The sequence below is a fragment of the Apodemus sylvaticus genome, chromosome 4 (genome assembly GCF_947179515.1).
Source record: "Apodemus sylvaticus chromosome 4, mApoSyl1.1, whole genome shotgun sequence".
Lineage (NCBI taxonomy): Eukaryota > Metazoa > Chordata > Mammalia > Rodentia > Muridae > Apodemus > Apodemus sylvaticus.
Genome location: NC_067475.1, coordinates 80,593,946 through 80,610,995, shown reverse-complemented (window position 1 = coordinate 80,610,995; position 17,050 = coordinate 80,593,946).

Below are 17,050 nucleotides of genomic sequence, written 5' to 3'. Positions count from 1 at the left end.
TCTTGCATATTTTCAAACCACTCTCTTCTCTACCCTTTATTTGGAAAGGATGGGGAAGTGCAGGGGCTACCATTCTCCCTCCACCCCTTCCCTCCCTCCACTGCTGACTCGCCCCTGCTGGGACAGCCTCTTGCTTTGGACTTACCATGTTCATTCAGCTTTCAGAATGCTCAGTTTGATTCTACAACCCTTTGCCTTCCTCCTGACACACAGTGGGGTGAAGGGTTATGTTTTTCAAAACCTACTTTAATGAGGGTTCTTAAATGCTTTAACCTCTCCTCTAGCCCACCACCCACCAGAGGTAGTGGAGAGGAAAGGTTAATAGGGCAAAAGGGAATGTTGCCCTGGTTAGAAGTAGTTCTTTGGTGTGATTCCAGTCTTCATTGTCAGGATATTGGCAGTTCAGTTCACATGAATCAGCAGGAGTAGATCCATCAAAAATACCATTCATGTATCAGCAATGACAGTTTGATCTAGAAGAAACCACAGGGCTCTGCCAACCGGCCCAAGTCCACAGCAGCAAGAATCTGAGGGAATATAATAAGAAGGTCTTTGATGTGCTTCTCTCTACAAAGTTAAGACAAGAGATGATCAGTGAGGAAGGCAAGGTGAACCAAGGTGAACACATGCCAGAGTGTTGTTATCAGTGAAGACCAGAGTCAGCAAAGCCCAATGAAGACCAGCAAAGAGTGGCAAGGTGAGAGACCAATGCTAGAGCATCCTCCACTGTCCATTGGTCTACACCTATACACTTTCCAAGCATCACGCGTCCTCCTCCCAAGCATCTGCTCCAGGAGGCAGCTTCCAGAAAAACACCACATGTCTGTTCTCAGCAAAATATCCTTTCATAAGACAGTTTCCAGGAAAACATGACATGATACAACTGAGTCTCCAAAGAAACCAGATTTCCACTTCAGTGAAGGACAGGAGAACACCTCAGCAAGGCAGTTTATTTGCTGAAGCTGGCCCCTGAGAAAGATGCAGTTTTTCAGCTATTCACTGGTGTACTGGCTGGTTTCCATGTGTCAACTTGATACAAGCTGGAGTTATCACAGAGAAAGGAGCCCTCCTTGAGGAAGTGCCTTCCTCCATGAGATCCAGCTGTAATGCAATTTCTCACTTAGTGATCAAGGGTGGGAGGGCCCATGGTCGTGGTGCCATCCCTGGGTTGGTAGTCCTAGGTTCTATAAGAAAGCAAGTGGAGCAAGCGAGGGTAATCAAGCCAGTAGGAAACATCCCTCCACGGCCTCTGCATCAGCTTCTGCTGCATGACCTGCTTGAGTTCCAGTCCTGACTTCCTTTGGTGATGAACAACAATGTAGAAGTATAAGCTGAATAAATCCTTTCCTCCCCAACTTGCTTCTTGGTCATGATGCTTATGCAGGAATAGAAACCCTGACTAAGACATTTAGAAAGTAAATCAATGGAGCCTCATGGCTACATGGAAGAGGACACAGGAGAACCAAGTAAGATGTGGACAAAAATGCACAATGGTAGGTCCTCTGTGCCCAGACTCTACAACATGGATTCAACCAAACACAGAACAAAATATATTTTTAAAAGATACAAACTGCATCTGTGTTGAACATGTTTAGATTCTTCCCATCAAGTATGATATGATAGCTATTTACACACCGTTTATACTGTATTGTGTATTAGGGAACCTAAGAATGATTCAACGTTTGTGGAAGGATTGCAGGAGTCATACATACATACATACCTATATGAGGAATATGGGCATTACTGATCAGGGCAAGCCTGGGTGGTTCTAGGGCCAATTACCTAGAGATGCTGAGGAACAACTAAAATATATTGAGAAGTTAATACTTTGTGGAACTTTGGCATTGTGATGGATAATAAGCAATTAAGTCTCTGAAGAGACAGTAAGAAGAAAGAAGTGGCAGAAACATATAGTTTACTCCTTTTAGAAGCTTAGCGGTGAGAGCAGAGGAGGAGATTGAGAAAGCTTCATGAAAAAAAATATGGCTTGAGGGGTGAAGATGAGAGAGGAGCATGACTAAAGACTGAGATGAGAACCAGTGAAAGGAAGACAAATACACAGGGAGGATGGATGGAATGATGCAGCAAGGCCTTCATGGGGTCTTGTGCCCAGAGACAGAGATGGGCACAGGCTACTACATATGAGGTCTAACAAGACCTTTCTGGGGGAGAACTAATTACCTGTAGTTATTTTTAATGTTCGTTTTCCTTTATTTGAGTAGCACATTGGCCTGAGCAATGAGCATCTTCCACATAGAACAGAAGGGAAGATGAGTGGTCAACATCTGGCTTATGAAGGGAAATGATGGAATGTATAAAGAGAAACATTGCACATTTTTTTATGATGTATCATATTCCACACTATTAGTGGCATATGAAGATTGATTACACTAGTATCCAATAGCTACTTCTGGTGGTTCTATCTGGAATACTCTTGTTTTTAAAAGATAATCAGCTCATCCAGCTGTTTTATAGTCACCCTTCCAGATGTGCGCCTCTGTTTCAGCTTTACTGTCTCTCAGATTTTTCTCTCGAGACCCAGTCTACTAAGAAATTCTAAACTGTTCTATATATACTCTCTATTCCTCTTCTCCTTACACACCACAACTTATTTCTCTTAGAACGAAGACTAAAGAAAGAAACCCTAAAAGTAGGGATTATACCACTGAAGACAAGATGTGTTTACAGCTAAAGCAACTATAGTGAGTCTCAGTCATGGTGAATCACACTGCAGACATGAAATGTATCTTCCAACAAATTGAAAGGTATAAACCTGGGGCCGTTTGGTCATCTTCTACACCAGATCCACAGCTTCAAGGCCATGAGGAGCAAGGAGACTTGTTCTTAAGTTACTGACCAGAGGAATACCTGGGAACACAGCAAATATGTTTTCTGATTATCAATGTAACTGACATGCAGAGCAAAAATCTACTTAAAATGAACATAAAAAAGATTCTTAAGGCTACAAAACATTTTAATGAATGAGATAGATTTTCATTTAACATATTATCATATGAATTCTAGGCCCATATTTATAACTATTAGTGTATACACACATCTCATGTTGTTTCAATTTATGTATCTATGAGACCAGCATTGCAACCACACATCTTAGTAGAAGGCTATGCACTTCATAGACATTAACACTGAATTCAGACACTAAACTAGAACTCAGTTTAATGAGGGAACTTAGGCCTGGAGAGGTTAATAATTTAACCAAAAGTCTATGTTTGAGTAGAAACAGAATCTCTAAAGCAGCTGTGGGCCTCTAAAGCCCATGGATAGGCTGTCATTACCTGAGATTAGGTTTTTTTCAGTTAAGCATTATACATGTATATATTGTATGTTGGACATAGTACCTTTCAATGCGCAGTAAGCAGCTCATACTTTTCTAAAGTTAGAGGCAAATATAGGTAGAAATAAAAATAAAGGTAGAGCTAGAATGTTGGTGCATAAATGTGTGCTCTTTTTACAGACATAACTAATAAGGTCAGGTGAAAATAAATAGAGATCTTTTACCTTACGTTTTAAGAACATAATATAAACTTCATTTCATTAAACAAATTTGAAAGTTATACTAGTTGGGGAAACTTGCTAAAGTACATAAGGATATAACCACATAAAATACCCTATAACATGAAATACTACATTATGTTTTGCATATTCCAAAAACATTAGGGATAATGAAAACAGTTCTGGAGATGGGTAGAAATGATATAACACTGTGCCTTTACTTAATCCATCCAATTGTACCTTAAATGATCACATGCTAATTTTTGTTATATATAGCTTATCAAAATTCTGGGGAAAAAAGTAGCAAAAGACTTTTAGAATCTGTGTAAGATTACCAGACTTTACAGCTGAAATTAGGAATTACGTTTGCCATTCAGAACTATCATAGACACCACAGAAGTCAAAGTCACTGAGCTGAAGTCACATCATGTTAGAAGGGACAGATAAATTCAGATCTGACCCAGACAATACAGGTCACACCTGTAGCGAACTGTATGTTATATACATTTTCACTTATTTTTAGTCCATGTTATAATCTGAACCAATAGGACCAAGTTCTCTAGAGTAAGTCATTATTTCCAGAACACCACTTGGCATTATTAATTCTTTACAATCTGTTATCCCTGAAACTGGTATTTTCTCTCAATCAAATAAATGATCAAAAGTCAAAGAAGAGAAGTCTTGAATTCAGGATCAGGTGCCCAATGCTGTCAAAGTCTAGCATTACCTTAATAAAATGCATGAAGCACATAAAGACACTCTAAACAAAGGGAACAGACATAGCTGAAGAGCACTTCTGAGATGCTATGCTTAGGAGAACATCTGTCCATCTGGGGGAAGCCATTTTGATTGATTTGCTTTTGAAGACACATCTCTTCAAATAAGACCCCAAAAGTCCCCTAGATGGAGTTCAACAGCATGCTGTTTCTTTTCTTTTCTTTCTTTTTTCTTTTTTTCTTTTTGGATTTTGGGTTTGTTTGTTTTTTTCTGAGACAGAGTTTCTCTGTGTAGCCCTGGCTGTCCTGGAACTCACTCTGTAGACGAGGCTGGCCTTGAACTCAGAAATCCACCTGCCTCTGCCTCCCAGAGTGCTGGGATTACAGGCATGCACCACTACCGCCCGGCAACATGTTGTTTCTTAAGAGTAGCTGAAAAATAGATAATTTAAGGCAGCAGGATAATGTTTACCTTATCCAGATTACATTTTTCTTTTGTTTAAAGGAAGTTTATTTAGGCACAGAATCAAAGTAATAATAATATGAATCATAGAAAGCATGAGAGTTATGCTTATTATATCTTAGGTGTGATGAAACACTATGACCTGGACAATTTATAGAAAGAGGGGCTTAGGGGAGGTGGGAGTGTGTCGGGTAGAGGGGCATATACATGGAGGCAGGGGGTGGGAAGAGGGGTAGGGAATAGGAAAAAAAGAGAGGCTTATTTGGCCTTACAGGTTTTTTTAGGCGGGGGTGGGGGTGGGGGTAGGGGTAGGGTAAGGGAGTGGGGGTGGGTGATGCAAGTCCATCATGGCAGTAACACATATCAGGAATAGAAGCAGAGAGTTCACATCTTCAAATGCAATCACAAAGCAGAGAAAGTGAACTATAGCTAGGCAAGACAGTTTGACTCCCAAAATCCATGTCTAGTGATAAACTTCATTAAGAAAGTCCATACCTCCTTATCAACCGGGGATCAAATATTCTTTTTGTTTGTTTTGTTTTTGATTTTTTAAAATTCGATATATTCTTTATTTATATTTCAAGTGATTTCCCCTTTCCTGGATCCCCCCTCCCTGAAAGTCCCATAAGCCCTCTTCCCTCCCCCTGTTCCCCAATCCACCCCTTCCCACTTCCCTGTCCTGGTATTCCCCTACACTGCTGCACTGAGCCTTTCCAGGACCAGGAGCCACTCCTTCCTTCTTCTTGGGCATCATTTGATATGTGAATTGTGTCTTGGGTATTCCAAGTCCAGATTACATTTTAATAGCAATAAACACAAATTTAATTCACAGTCTAGGTTTTCAATATAACTTTGGAAAATTAGAGAATGTGGAAAGTGAAAACTTAAATGGAGTGTAATGAGACCTTTTTACGTGAGAAGAGCAAGCATGCAGAATGCCCTGGGAGTTTGGTCTTTCCTACTTTCTGGGTTCTTCTTTTTCTCATCCTTGATCTGCTCTAGTTTCACCGGCTAACACTGGATAGAAGAGAAAGAAGGAGAGGGGGAGAGGCAGAATGAGAGAATGAGATCCCTGAATCTAATTTCTTTGCTTTTTCTTTTTCTTTGACCACTACTACTAACAAACAACAACCAACCCCTTCCCTCCCCTAAGCCACCAACAGTTATCCACCCTGTCACTTGGGGCTCTGGCATTTATAGACCCTCTGAAAAGTTCCCAGAATTCCAAATATCACACAAGTGCAGAATCCATCTGCAGCTGGCAAACCATGCCTCTGCTAGAGCACGAGGCAAATCATAGTTAGCTGCCGTGGTTGGTCCAAATCTGCCCCATATCCCCACACCTGGGATCAAAGCAAAAACATAGTTTTATAATATTTCTGTGTTTTTTAAAGAAACCATAAATCCGGAATTCTTATTACATGTATGTGATAGTTAATCACCATTGTCAACTGGCCTGCATTTGGAACCCTCTAGGAGATATAAACTTCTAGGTGTACCTGTGAGGGTGTTTTTGGAGAAGAGAAGACCCACGGTGAATGTGGGCAGCACCAGCCCAGGAGCTGAGGGCCGGGAATGGGAAGAGAGAACGTGATCTGAGCACCAGCATCTGTCTCCCTCTGCTTCCCGATGGCAGATGTGATGTGATTGCTTTCCCACACACCTGCTGAACGCCTTCTCACTGTGGCATTATAGTGAAAAGTTAAATGAACTCCCATGAAACATTTGTGTGTGGGTGTGTGTGTGTGTGTGAGAGAGAGAGAGAGAGAGAGAGAGAGAGAGAGAGAGAGAGAGAGAGAAGAAGAAGAAGAAGAAGAAGAAGAAGAAGAAGAAGAAGAAGAAGAAGAATTATAACCCTCAACCAGAACCCCAAATACATCTTTCCCATTATAAATGTTGTTTCTTATTGGGTATTTGGTCATCAATACATAGCATAGTATGTGTGTACTTATTTTTAAGAGTTGTTATTTCAAAAGGTAATGAATAACTAGTCAAGTCCAGAGTTCTATTATAAAGAATTTTGGGGAAGGTGATCTGAAAACTTCTAAAAGTATATCAACAAATCTATATTTACATGTATTTGACAGAGAAAGAAGTTCATAACTTTTATCATACTTTCAAAAAGTATCTATTATTCTTGATTCCCTGACCCAATTTTTAATATCACGTTTCTAAAACAGATCTTCTGATGAGGTGACTAGGTATGGCCCCTCAGACTCAAGTGTTTGAACAAGCCTAGGGGGGCAGGGAGTGTAATGTGGTGGTGGTTTAACTATGCTTGGTCCCTGGGAAGTGCCCCGATTAGGAGGTGTGGCATTTTATTGCAGGAAGTGTGGCCTTGTTAGAGGCCTTGAGCCTAGCTCCTGCAGAGGAGAGAGAGTCTCCTCTCCTGGCTGACTTCAGATCAAAATGTAGAACTCTTAGCTCCTCCTTCCCCATGTCTGCCTGCACAATGCCACACTTCCTACTGTGATGATAATGGACTAAACCTTTGTAAGCCAGCCCAAATGAAATGTTTTTCCTTTATAAAAGTTCCCTTGGTCATGGTGTCTCCTCACAGCAATGAAATCCTAAGACAACACCAAAGTGAATATATAAAATTTGCAAAAATTAAAGAGACTTTATGTTCTTAGATCCTAAAACAAAGAAAAATGACAAGTTGCATTCGAGACTGAGTCTGGATTATTGGCTATCTATATAATCTTGAACACAATCCTGCCCTAACCAGTATTTTACTTTCCAAACTAGCATTAGCATCAGCCTGTCTCTTAGGAACAGCATCAGCATCAGACCCTCAGTAACACATGCCCCTTTTACACATTTCAGGGTCCATTCTGGTTCTTCTCACAGCCCCCTTACCCCAACTTCTCCAGCTTATGGGATTCTGTGCCCCCATCCATTTCTCCTTATAACCCTGCTATTTTGGCTATTTTATCTCCTCTGTTCTCTGTCTCTGTCTGTCCTCTCTCTGTGCTTGTCTCTTCCAGATGCCTCTGTTCTCTCCTTCATATCTACAATAAAAAAAAAAAAAACCTTCTGATTAACTGAACCTTGGAAAAGTCTCATCCTCAGTTTGTACGCTTACAGGTTTGCCTCTATTGTGACCCTCTGCCAACGACAGCAACAACGACTTTGCATTTCTACAGCATTGTGTTTTTATTCCCCTCATACAAGTCAACAATATTAATGATATTTAAATATCATTTAATTTTAAATACTATTAAAATATTAAATATTAACAGTTACCAAACTTTTATTCTATCCAAGATACTGCTTTGAGCTCTACACATATCAGTTATTTAACCCCAAAACAATCTTCCCAAGTTGGCTGTATAATTATCCTTATTTTACAGATAACAGACATGGAGCACAGCATTATTGACACAGCTTGTTCTCTCTTTCCACCTATCCCTCTAACCCAGCAGGGACTCAAAGGGCTCCCAGAGGTATCATGTTAATGAGACACGGTGACTCACAGTATTATTAAAAAAAAAAAAGACCAATTTTAGACACTTAGATATGACGATGAAAACATATCCCAAGGCGTGTGAAAGCATGCTTGTCCTCTCCTCCTGACTGTGGATGTGGCGTGATCAGCTCCAAGTGCCCGCTGCAGTGGCTTCTCTGGTATCAGAGACTAAACATGGAACTTCTAGCCAAGGAGAGCCAACACTGTAATTGAGACTACTAACTCATCTATGTGCAATGTTACTACTAACTCAGAGACAGCTACTAAATAAGGAGTTCAGCAGGACACTGAGACTGTACACTTGTCCTTACAACTCTGTCTTGAAATGGAATTTTCAAAAGGAGCATAGAGCATGGCTATCCAACCACAGAGGTAAGCTAAAGGGGAAATGTTTAGAAAACATGTCATTATGTAGTTGCTTGAAGCTCTTCTTTTCTGGGGCTCAACTGTTCAAAAATGAGTAAATACGTGAGATAACATTTACATGTATCCTTTATATAACTTGAAATGCACAAATGAAATAGCGTTCTGCCCACCTATCTATATCACGAACACATGTTGATAAATGCTTTCAGCATTACTTTAGCGATAACATTTTAACATCATACTGAAAACTCTGAGAAAAGGGAATAGCACTTTAACTAAAGTTTACCTAACAGGGCCTCTGACACAGCCTTCTAAACCACTCCGAGAGCCTATCACCTGTCACTACAGCATAGGCCAAGGTTTGATCTTCCTGTGAGGGCTCAGCTCACCCTGTAGCTATAGCAAGCTTTTAGGTATTTGTCAAAGTAACACATGTCGACATATTTTGGTGAATTCTGCTAAGAATTTGATAAACTTATTAAATGAGTTCATATGTGTGAAGCGCCAGCTGCCACGGACCACCCCAGCTGGGTATGGGGGTTCCTGGGATGAGGGTTCTTGAAGTCCAGGTGGGTAAGGATTCAGTGGTGACAAACAGAAACAAACACAGAGGCAGTTTGAATCTGAGTGTACTTTACAGCTCTCAAGCAGGGGATTTTATACATTAAACCAAACCTAACACAACTCTTAGAAACCATATCCAGTGAAATAATTGTGAATCACAAACAATCGTGAATACCAACAAGAATCACTTGGCACAGTAAAGCACAGAAATCACCCAAGCATTACAACTCTGAAACTGTGTGTGCAGTGAATCACAAACAAAAGAGGTAAAGTCACCATCAAAAATAAAACAATTCTTAAAGAATATATTCAATAGGGCGATCATCCAAGGCATATTTATCATGCATACTCCCAAGAACAGGTTAATAAATATTTATGGTCAGTGCTCTTAACCACTGAATTAACTTTCCAGCCCCTATGGTTAATTATTGCTTAACATCTAATACCTGATTCTTTATAAATCTTGAAGGCATAAATTTAAACTATTTTAATTCTTTCTAATTAAGGCTTTCTTTACCATATACTGAAACCCACCTCCAATGACACATGTGTAGACATATGAAATTTTATTGTTGGGAAAGTTTTTTATCTATCATAATAATTTTGTAAACGATTTGAAAAGTGAAGCATTGGTTTTCTTGGAGATAAGGTCATGTTAGTGGCCCATCTCAAGGGGTGGTTTTGTACCCATTATTCTTGCTTGAGATCGTTGTCTGGGCTACCAGGACCCTGTAGGTAAGGAAAGGAATGAAAGAAAACAAAACAGAAAAATTGCCACGAGAACTATGGCTCAATTGTTTTCTCCGGCCGAGAGTTTCACAACCAGTTCCAGGAGGCCTCCTTCTTTTAAAGTCTAATGCCTCAGTCTGTGGAACTTGTCACACAGATTCTACTGGGGTCAGTGTGGCACCTAGCAATGACAAGCAGTTCATAAATTTCTTAACATAAATTTTGTATCGTCCCTTAGGACATGACTTGCTTTATCTGCTTCTTTTAACAAAGTGCGTACCTTAGTTATAGAGTTTGGCTTTGTTGCTCCTCAGTAGGTCTCACTATGTTGCATATGCTCTCCACAGTTCTTGGAGTCAAGCAATCCTCCTGCCTCAGCTCCTCCTACCTCCATGTTACTATAGACACTCCTGGTCTAAAATTTAACACCGATGTTACTTTGAAAAACTGAACAACGTGATCAAGCTAAAGGATACTTGCTCATATGGCTTTGCACCTTTCATAGTTGCTTTCTGAGACCCCAGAATCATGAGGGTATAAGAGCAGTCATATTCCGTTAGCGTGAGTCTTAATATCCGTAATGCCAAATGCTGAGTGAACTATAAGTGATAAGTCCTTTCAAGGAACTGATCTTTGGAGGCATTAGGGCATCTATATCACCATTAATTATCATTTAGGCATGTATTTAATAAGTGAGGTATAATTAAACCTGTTATTTTCTCCTATTCTTCTTATCAGACTTTCAGCAAGTTAGGGCCACTGAGACCAATAAATGCAAAAACTATTCAAGAGAAAAATCTCTGAATTTCCTCCTCAAATATTGGAAGAGGGTAAACGTGCATATAAAAGATTTCTCCTTTGGCTAGACAATGTGTTTGCTTATCATGGTACAAACCATTTCACACTTAACAGTTTGGTCCAAGTAAGTTCTGCTTGGCAGGCTCACCCAAGTGAGGACAGGCATCTTTTCTTTTGGCATCTTGCACGTGTTGACAAGTGAGTAAAAATGCAGTGCAGTGTTGTACCATCCTTTAAAAGCAAAACAAATATATACTTCTGTCAGTGTGATCCAAAGGTAATCACTGAATGTACTAGATCTGTTAAAATTTAGGAGCATTACTTACTAATTAAATTAAGATTAATTTACAGTGAGAGAAAATAAAAACTATTAGGCACAAGTTGTTATTGTTTTATTAAATCTAGGATTCTGAGCCTGGAAAGTAACTGTTTTGGACAAAATTCCTAAAATAATCTCTCATCTACTTTGTAGTCACTTGTCTTGAAGAATAAAATAAAGAGTGAACTTGTTTTTGGGAACATTAAGAACAGAATAATTGGCACAACCTATTGGTGCCACATTGAGTGACATGACAAACTCTGGATGACCACTTTGCTTCCCTATTGTGTAATTTTTCAAATGAGAAGTTAAAGAATTCCATGAGGTCTTCCGTTTGGGTTTAATTCAAATAAAACAGAAAAAAACATTAAATTCCAATACAGTAGTAGAGTGGATCTGGCAGTGCCTTGGATTTGTAAAGAAGATGGTTTTCCCATAAATGAAACATAAAGACTAAAGGCTTAACTAACCTCTATTTAGAGCTAAAGCTATAGAAAATGTTCATATATACTTTTCAGGTAATTTTTGAAAAATACCAATAGGTAGCCATTCAAGGATATAATCTTTTAAGATGGTGATTCACAAATAAATTATGGGCGACATCAGATGATGGTGAGGATGTGGAGAAAGAGAACACTCTTCCATTGTTGGTGGGATTGCCAGCTGGTACAATCACTTTGGAAGTCAATCTGGTGGTTCCTCGGAAAATTGGAAATAGATCTACCTGAAGACCCAGCTATAACACTCCTGGGTATATGTCCAAAAGATGTCCCACTGTATCACAAAGTATATTCATAGCAGCCTTATTTGTAATAGTCAGAAGCTGGAAACCATCCGAAAGTCCCTCCATGGAAGAATGGATACAGAAAATGCAGCACATTTACACAATGGAGTACTACTTAGCCATTAAGAACAAGGACATCATGAATTTTACAGACAAATAGACGGAACTAGAAAATATCATCCTGAGTGAAGTAACCCAGACCCAAAGTACACACATGGTATGTACTCACTGGTAAGTGGCTATTAACTAAAAAAGTTCAGAATACCCATAATACAACTCACAGACCATATGATACTCAACAAGAAGGAAGATCCAAGTGTAAATGCTTCAATCCCACTTAGAAGGGGGAGCAAAATAATCACAGGAGGCAAAGGGAGGGCAGGACCTGGGTGGGAGAGGAGAGGGAGAGGTTAAAAAGGGGGGGGTGACATGATAAGGTATGGGGGGAGATAGGAGAGAAGCCCAGAAGGCCAGAGAATGAATAGAAATATGCAGCCGTGTCGGGGTAGGGAACTGGGAAGGGGCACTAAAAATTCCCAGACACCAGGAATTTTTAGTGAGGGCCTCCCAGGACCCAATGTGGATGACCTTAGCTGAAATGTCCAACAGTGAAGAGATAGAACCTGAAGAGACCACCTCTAATAGATAGACATGGTCCCCAGCTGAGGTATGGGGACGTCCACATATCTCAAAAAATTTAACCCTGAATTGCTCCGGTCTAAAGGACAAATTCAGGGACAAAAAAATGGAGCACAGACTGAAGGAAAGGCCATCTAGAGACCTCCCCACCTTGGGATCCATTCCAGGCACAGACACCAAACCCTGACACTATGGCAAGATGTGTTTGCAGACAAGAGTCTGGCATGACTGACCCCTGAGAGGCTTTACCAGCAGCTGACTGAGACAGACGCAGATACTCACAGCCAGCCATTGGACTGAGCCTGGGGACCCCAATGGAAGAGTTAGGGGAAGGACTGAAGGACCTGAAGGGAATTGCAACCCCATAGAAAGAACAGCAGTATCAACTAATTGGATGCCTCAGAGCTCCCAGGGACTAAGCAACCAACCAAAGGGCATACACGGGCTTGTTAATTTCCTACCCACCCCCCACATATATAGCAGAGGACTGCCTTGTCTGGCATCAGTGGGAGAGGAAGTGCTTGGTCCTGTGGAGACTTGATGCCCCAGAGAAAGGGACACTAGAAGTGTGAGGTAGGAGTGGGTAGAGGAGCACCTTCTTAGAGATAAAGGGGGAGAGGATGGGGTGAGGAGCTCATGGTGGGGGGACCAGGAAGGGAGACAACATTTGAAGTGTAAATAAATAAGTAAAATAATTAATAAAAATATTCACTTGAGCTAAACAAGTTAGAACAGGGTGTTCCAGAAACTTACTTGCTAAATCAAATGAACTGGCAATTTTCAAAGTATTTTAAAATAAAATGTATATTGCATATTATATTAATATCATATACTTCCTTTTATATAACAAATAACTTAATCCAGCCAAACAAGAGTAAAGACCATTATCCAAATTCTTTGGTTAAATTATTTAAGTTTTATTTTCTATTAGGTAAGGCTATCTTCCTGAAGCAGGGTTTGGGAAATAGCATTAAATACAGGAAAGAGTATAGTCCATACAGTCTCCTAAAACTGTAAGATGCGGGGCTTTCATGGGTTGGGGGATTTCTAGAGGAATTTTAGTTACAAAGGAACTTGACTCAACATTTCAAAACTATTTGGAAGAACATCTTATTAGAGTGGATGTCCAGGTATAGGGTATGGAACATGTCAAATTCTAGAAGACAGGCCAAGATTGGGTCAAATCCAAGTTTTAAAGAAAACAAAAATGAACTTATTTTGACCTCCTAATAAGATGTCTTTTAATCTTAAGATGGAGTCAGGCTAGTCTATCAATAACTTTTTAAAAAGGTAACCCAGAACCTTTGCTATGCTGTAATTGCAAAAGATCTTTCAATAAAGAAAGTATCAGTCTGGGCCTTAACAGTCCTAATATTTCAACACATTTTAGTATTCAGAAACAATATTTTCTCTTATTAGTGGGGTTTTTTGTTTGTTTGGTATTTTTCTGCTTTTTTTTAATGTATGAGGAGAAACATAAGATATAAGAAAAAGTTTCATTTTGAAGAACAGAAGATTTAATATCATAGAAACAAATTTTCTTCATAAGCTTTTAGAAAATTGCCACTAGTGAAAATTATTAACATATTATACTTTTATAAAACTATCGTATTTTATAAAACATTATTAATGAAATGAGTTAGTATGTAATAGTATGTAATTTTCAGTTGTTCTTGGATTTCTTTCTTTTTTTTTTTTTTTGGATTTGGTTTTTTCGAGACAGGGTTTCTCTGTATAGCTCTGGCTGTCTTGGAACTCACTCTGTAGACTAGGCTGGCCTCGAACTCAGAAATCCACCTGCCTCTGCCTCCCAGAGTGCTGGGATTACAGGCGTGTGCCACCACCGCCCCACTGTCCTTGGATTTCTAATACCCCAAACCACTGCTCTTTTCTTCTATTTGCATATGTGTTGATTCACTGACACTCGTTAAGATATGGGAGTGTCCTGGCAACACAATAAAGTTGTTTCTCCTCAAGGGAAAAATGGTGTTTGTGAAAAAGTTCATCAGTTCACTCCTTACATGCTATAAATTAAAAGAACAAAAGGAGAAAGCAACCTAGAAACTTTCTATTTGAGAGAGAGAGAGACTCTGTGTGTGTGTGTGTGTGTGTGTGTGTGTGTGTGTAGGGTGAGTAGGGCAAAGGGCACCCTCCCTCTAATATCAGTGAAAGCACATAAAGGCCTTCAGCCCAAGCATAGGAAACATTCTCTGAACACCTACTGAACACACCTGCACTGAGCACACCTGCACTGAACATACCTGCACCAAACACACCTGCTCCGAGCACACCTGCACTGAGCATACCTGCACTGAACACACCTGCATTGAACACACCTGCACTGAGCACACCTGCACTGAGCACACCTGCACTGAACACATCTGCACTGAGCACACCTGCACTGAGCACACCTGCACTGAACACACCTGCTCTGAGCACATCTGCACTGAGCACACCTGCACTCCTGCACTGAACACACCTGCTCTGAGCACACCTGCACTGAGCACACCTGCACTCCTGCACTGAGCACACCTGCTTTGAGCACACCTGCACTGAGCACACCTGCTCTGAGCACACCTGCACTGAACACACCTGCATTGAGCACACCTGCATTGAGCACACCTGGATTGAACACACCTGCTCTGAGCACATCTGCACTGAGTACACCTGCACTGAGCACAACTGTATTGAACAAACTTGCTTCACATTCACTGACACTCAAACAGAGATGTGCATTCATTACCACAAGAAAACAGAGGTTTTCTTTGCTGCTACACTTTTCTCATCCTTGACTATCAGTTTCCAATTGCAGCAGGTATGGCCAGTCTGAGGCTAGCCATAGGCCTCCTTCTGCCTCACCTTCCCTGTCTCTCTCCTTTTTTTCTAATTCATTTGTTGTCACTAATAAATGATGCTGAAGCAAGCGGATGCCTACCATAAAATCCAGTTACCACCTTTTGGCACAGGGACAGCAGAGGGGTAAGATGTAGCTGCTAGAGTTTCTTGGTATCGTAGCAGACCTGCAAGGATTCGCCACTGGAGGGATCAGATTTTAATAAGGCTTACAAGATTAGGTTTTAATTGTTGAGCCCAGAGACTGAGTTACCATTGTTTCTGAACTAAGTTTGTGTTGTGTTTTCCTTCACGTGGCGGCCGTCTGGGTTCAGGAGAGAAAGGCGAAGACCGCATGCCTCCATGTACACGCGATGGATGTGCACCGAGTGGTGCTAGAAATGCACTTCACCCACTTTAGGGGATTGAAGACATCCCTAAATATCTCTGAAGGAATCAAAAATCACCAAACACCTCAAAAGTACACCTCAGTCAGTTCCATCTTCTGGCTATTACGTGCTGGGGGCCAGCCCAGGCAGATCTTTGTACAGTTCTTCTTGAGGCCCAGAGGGGGAAGAGCATCAGCCCAGACTGATGTCCATCTGTACCCCAAGACTGGCCTGAAGCTCACAGCAGTCCTTCTGTCTCACGTTCTCAAATGCTTGAATTAGAAGCTGAACAATCACATCCAGACTGGATTTCAATCTCCATTCTGTTGAACTCTATGCAGAATTATCAAAATTACTCCTCTGAAGTTTTCTCTTCCTCTCTGTAAAAATAGAAGTAACATCTGAAAATCTACAACTATTTCCCTGGGATGATGGGAATTAAATTAGCTAACTGATGTTAAAATAGGTGCTGTAATACACCCATGATGAATCCTCCATAGGTAGACTGGAGATGAAGATATAAACTAGTGAAGCTAAAAAAAAATTCAGTTACCTTGGGCTAGCAAAAGATTTCATAAAGTACAGTTGCCTGCCACCAAACCTAGCCAGAGTTTGAGCCATGGGACCCCATGGCAAAAGGAGGGAACCTACTCCTGCAGGTTATCTTTTGACCTCCTCAGGGGTTCAGTAGGACACATGTACATATATGTAAATTGTTGTGGTTAAGGCCTGGTTCTTCCTCCCATCCCTATGTTCCCAGAAATAAGACTCAGACTCAAAATATATTTACAAATACCTTGGCCATAGAACTAGGCTCTTCTCTGACTAGAATTATGACTTAAGATAACACATTTATTTTAACCTACATTCTGCCACATGGCTGGTTACTTGTGCCCAGGTACCACGCATTTGTCTCCTCATAGCTTCCCAGGACAGATTTCCTGCTGCTCTATTCCAGAATTCTTTCCCCTCCTGGATGCTCTACCTCCCATTTCCTGCCTAAGTCACAGGCCATAGGCCTTTTAATTGACAGATGATGCAGCCATACAATACACAAGATATTCTTGCTACAGCTAATCTTGGTTGTCACCTTAAATACACGTAGAATAAGCTAAAAGCAAAACACCAGCCACAAACCTGGCACCTGTGAAGGGTTTTCTAGATTGACTCATTTGAGGCAGGAAGGCCCACTCTACATAGGGGCCATATCTGCTGGCTCTTATCCATATCTGCTGGCTCTTATCCATATCTGCTGTCTCTTATCCATATCTGCTGTCTCTTATTCATATCTGCTGGCTCTTATCCATATCTGCTGTCTCTTATCCATATCTGCTGGCTCTTATCCATATCTGCTGGCTCTTATCCATATCTGCTGGCTCTTATCCATATCTGCTGGCTCTTATCCTCACTGTGTAAGTTAGGGTTTCTACCGTTGCCTAAAAGCGTATGAACAAAAGCTGCAGAGGAAA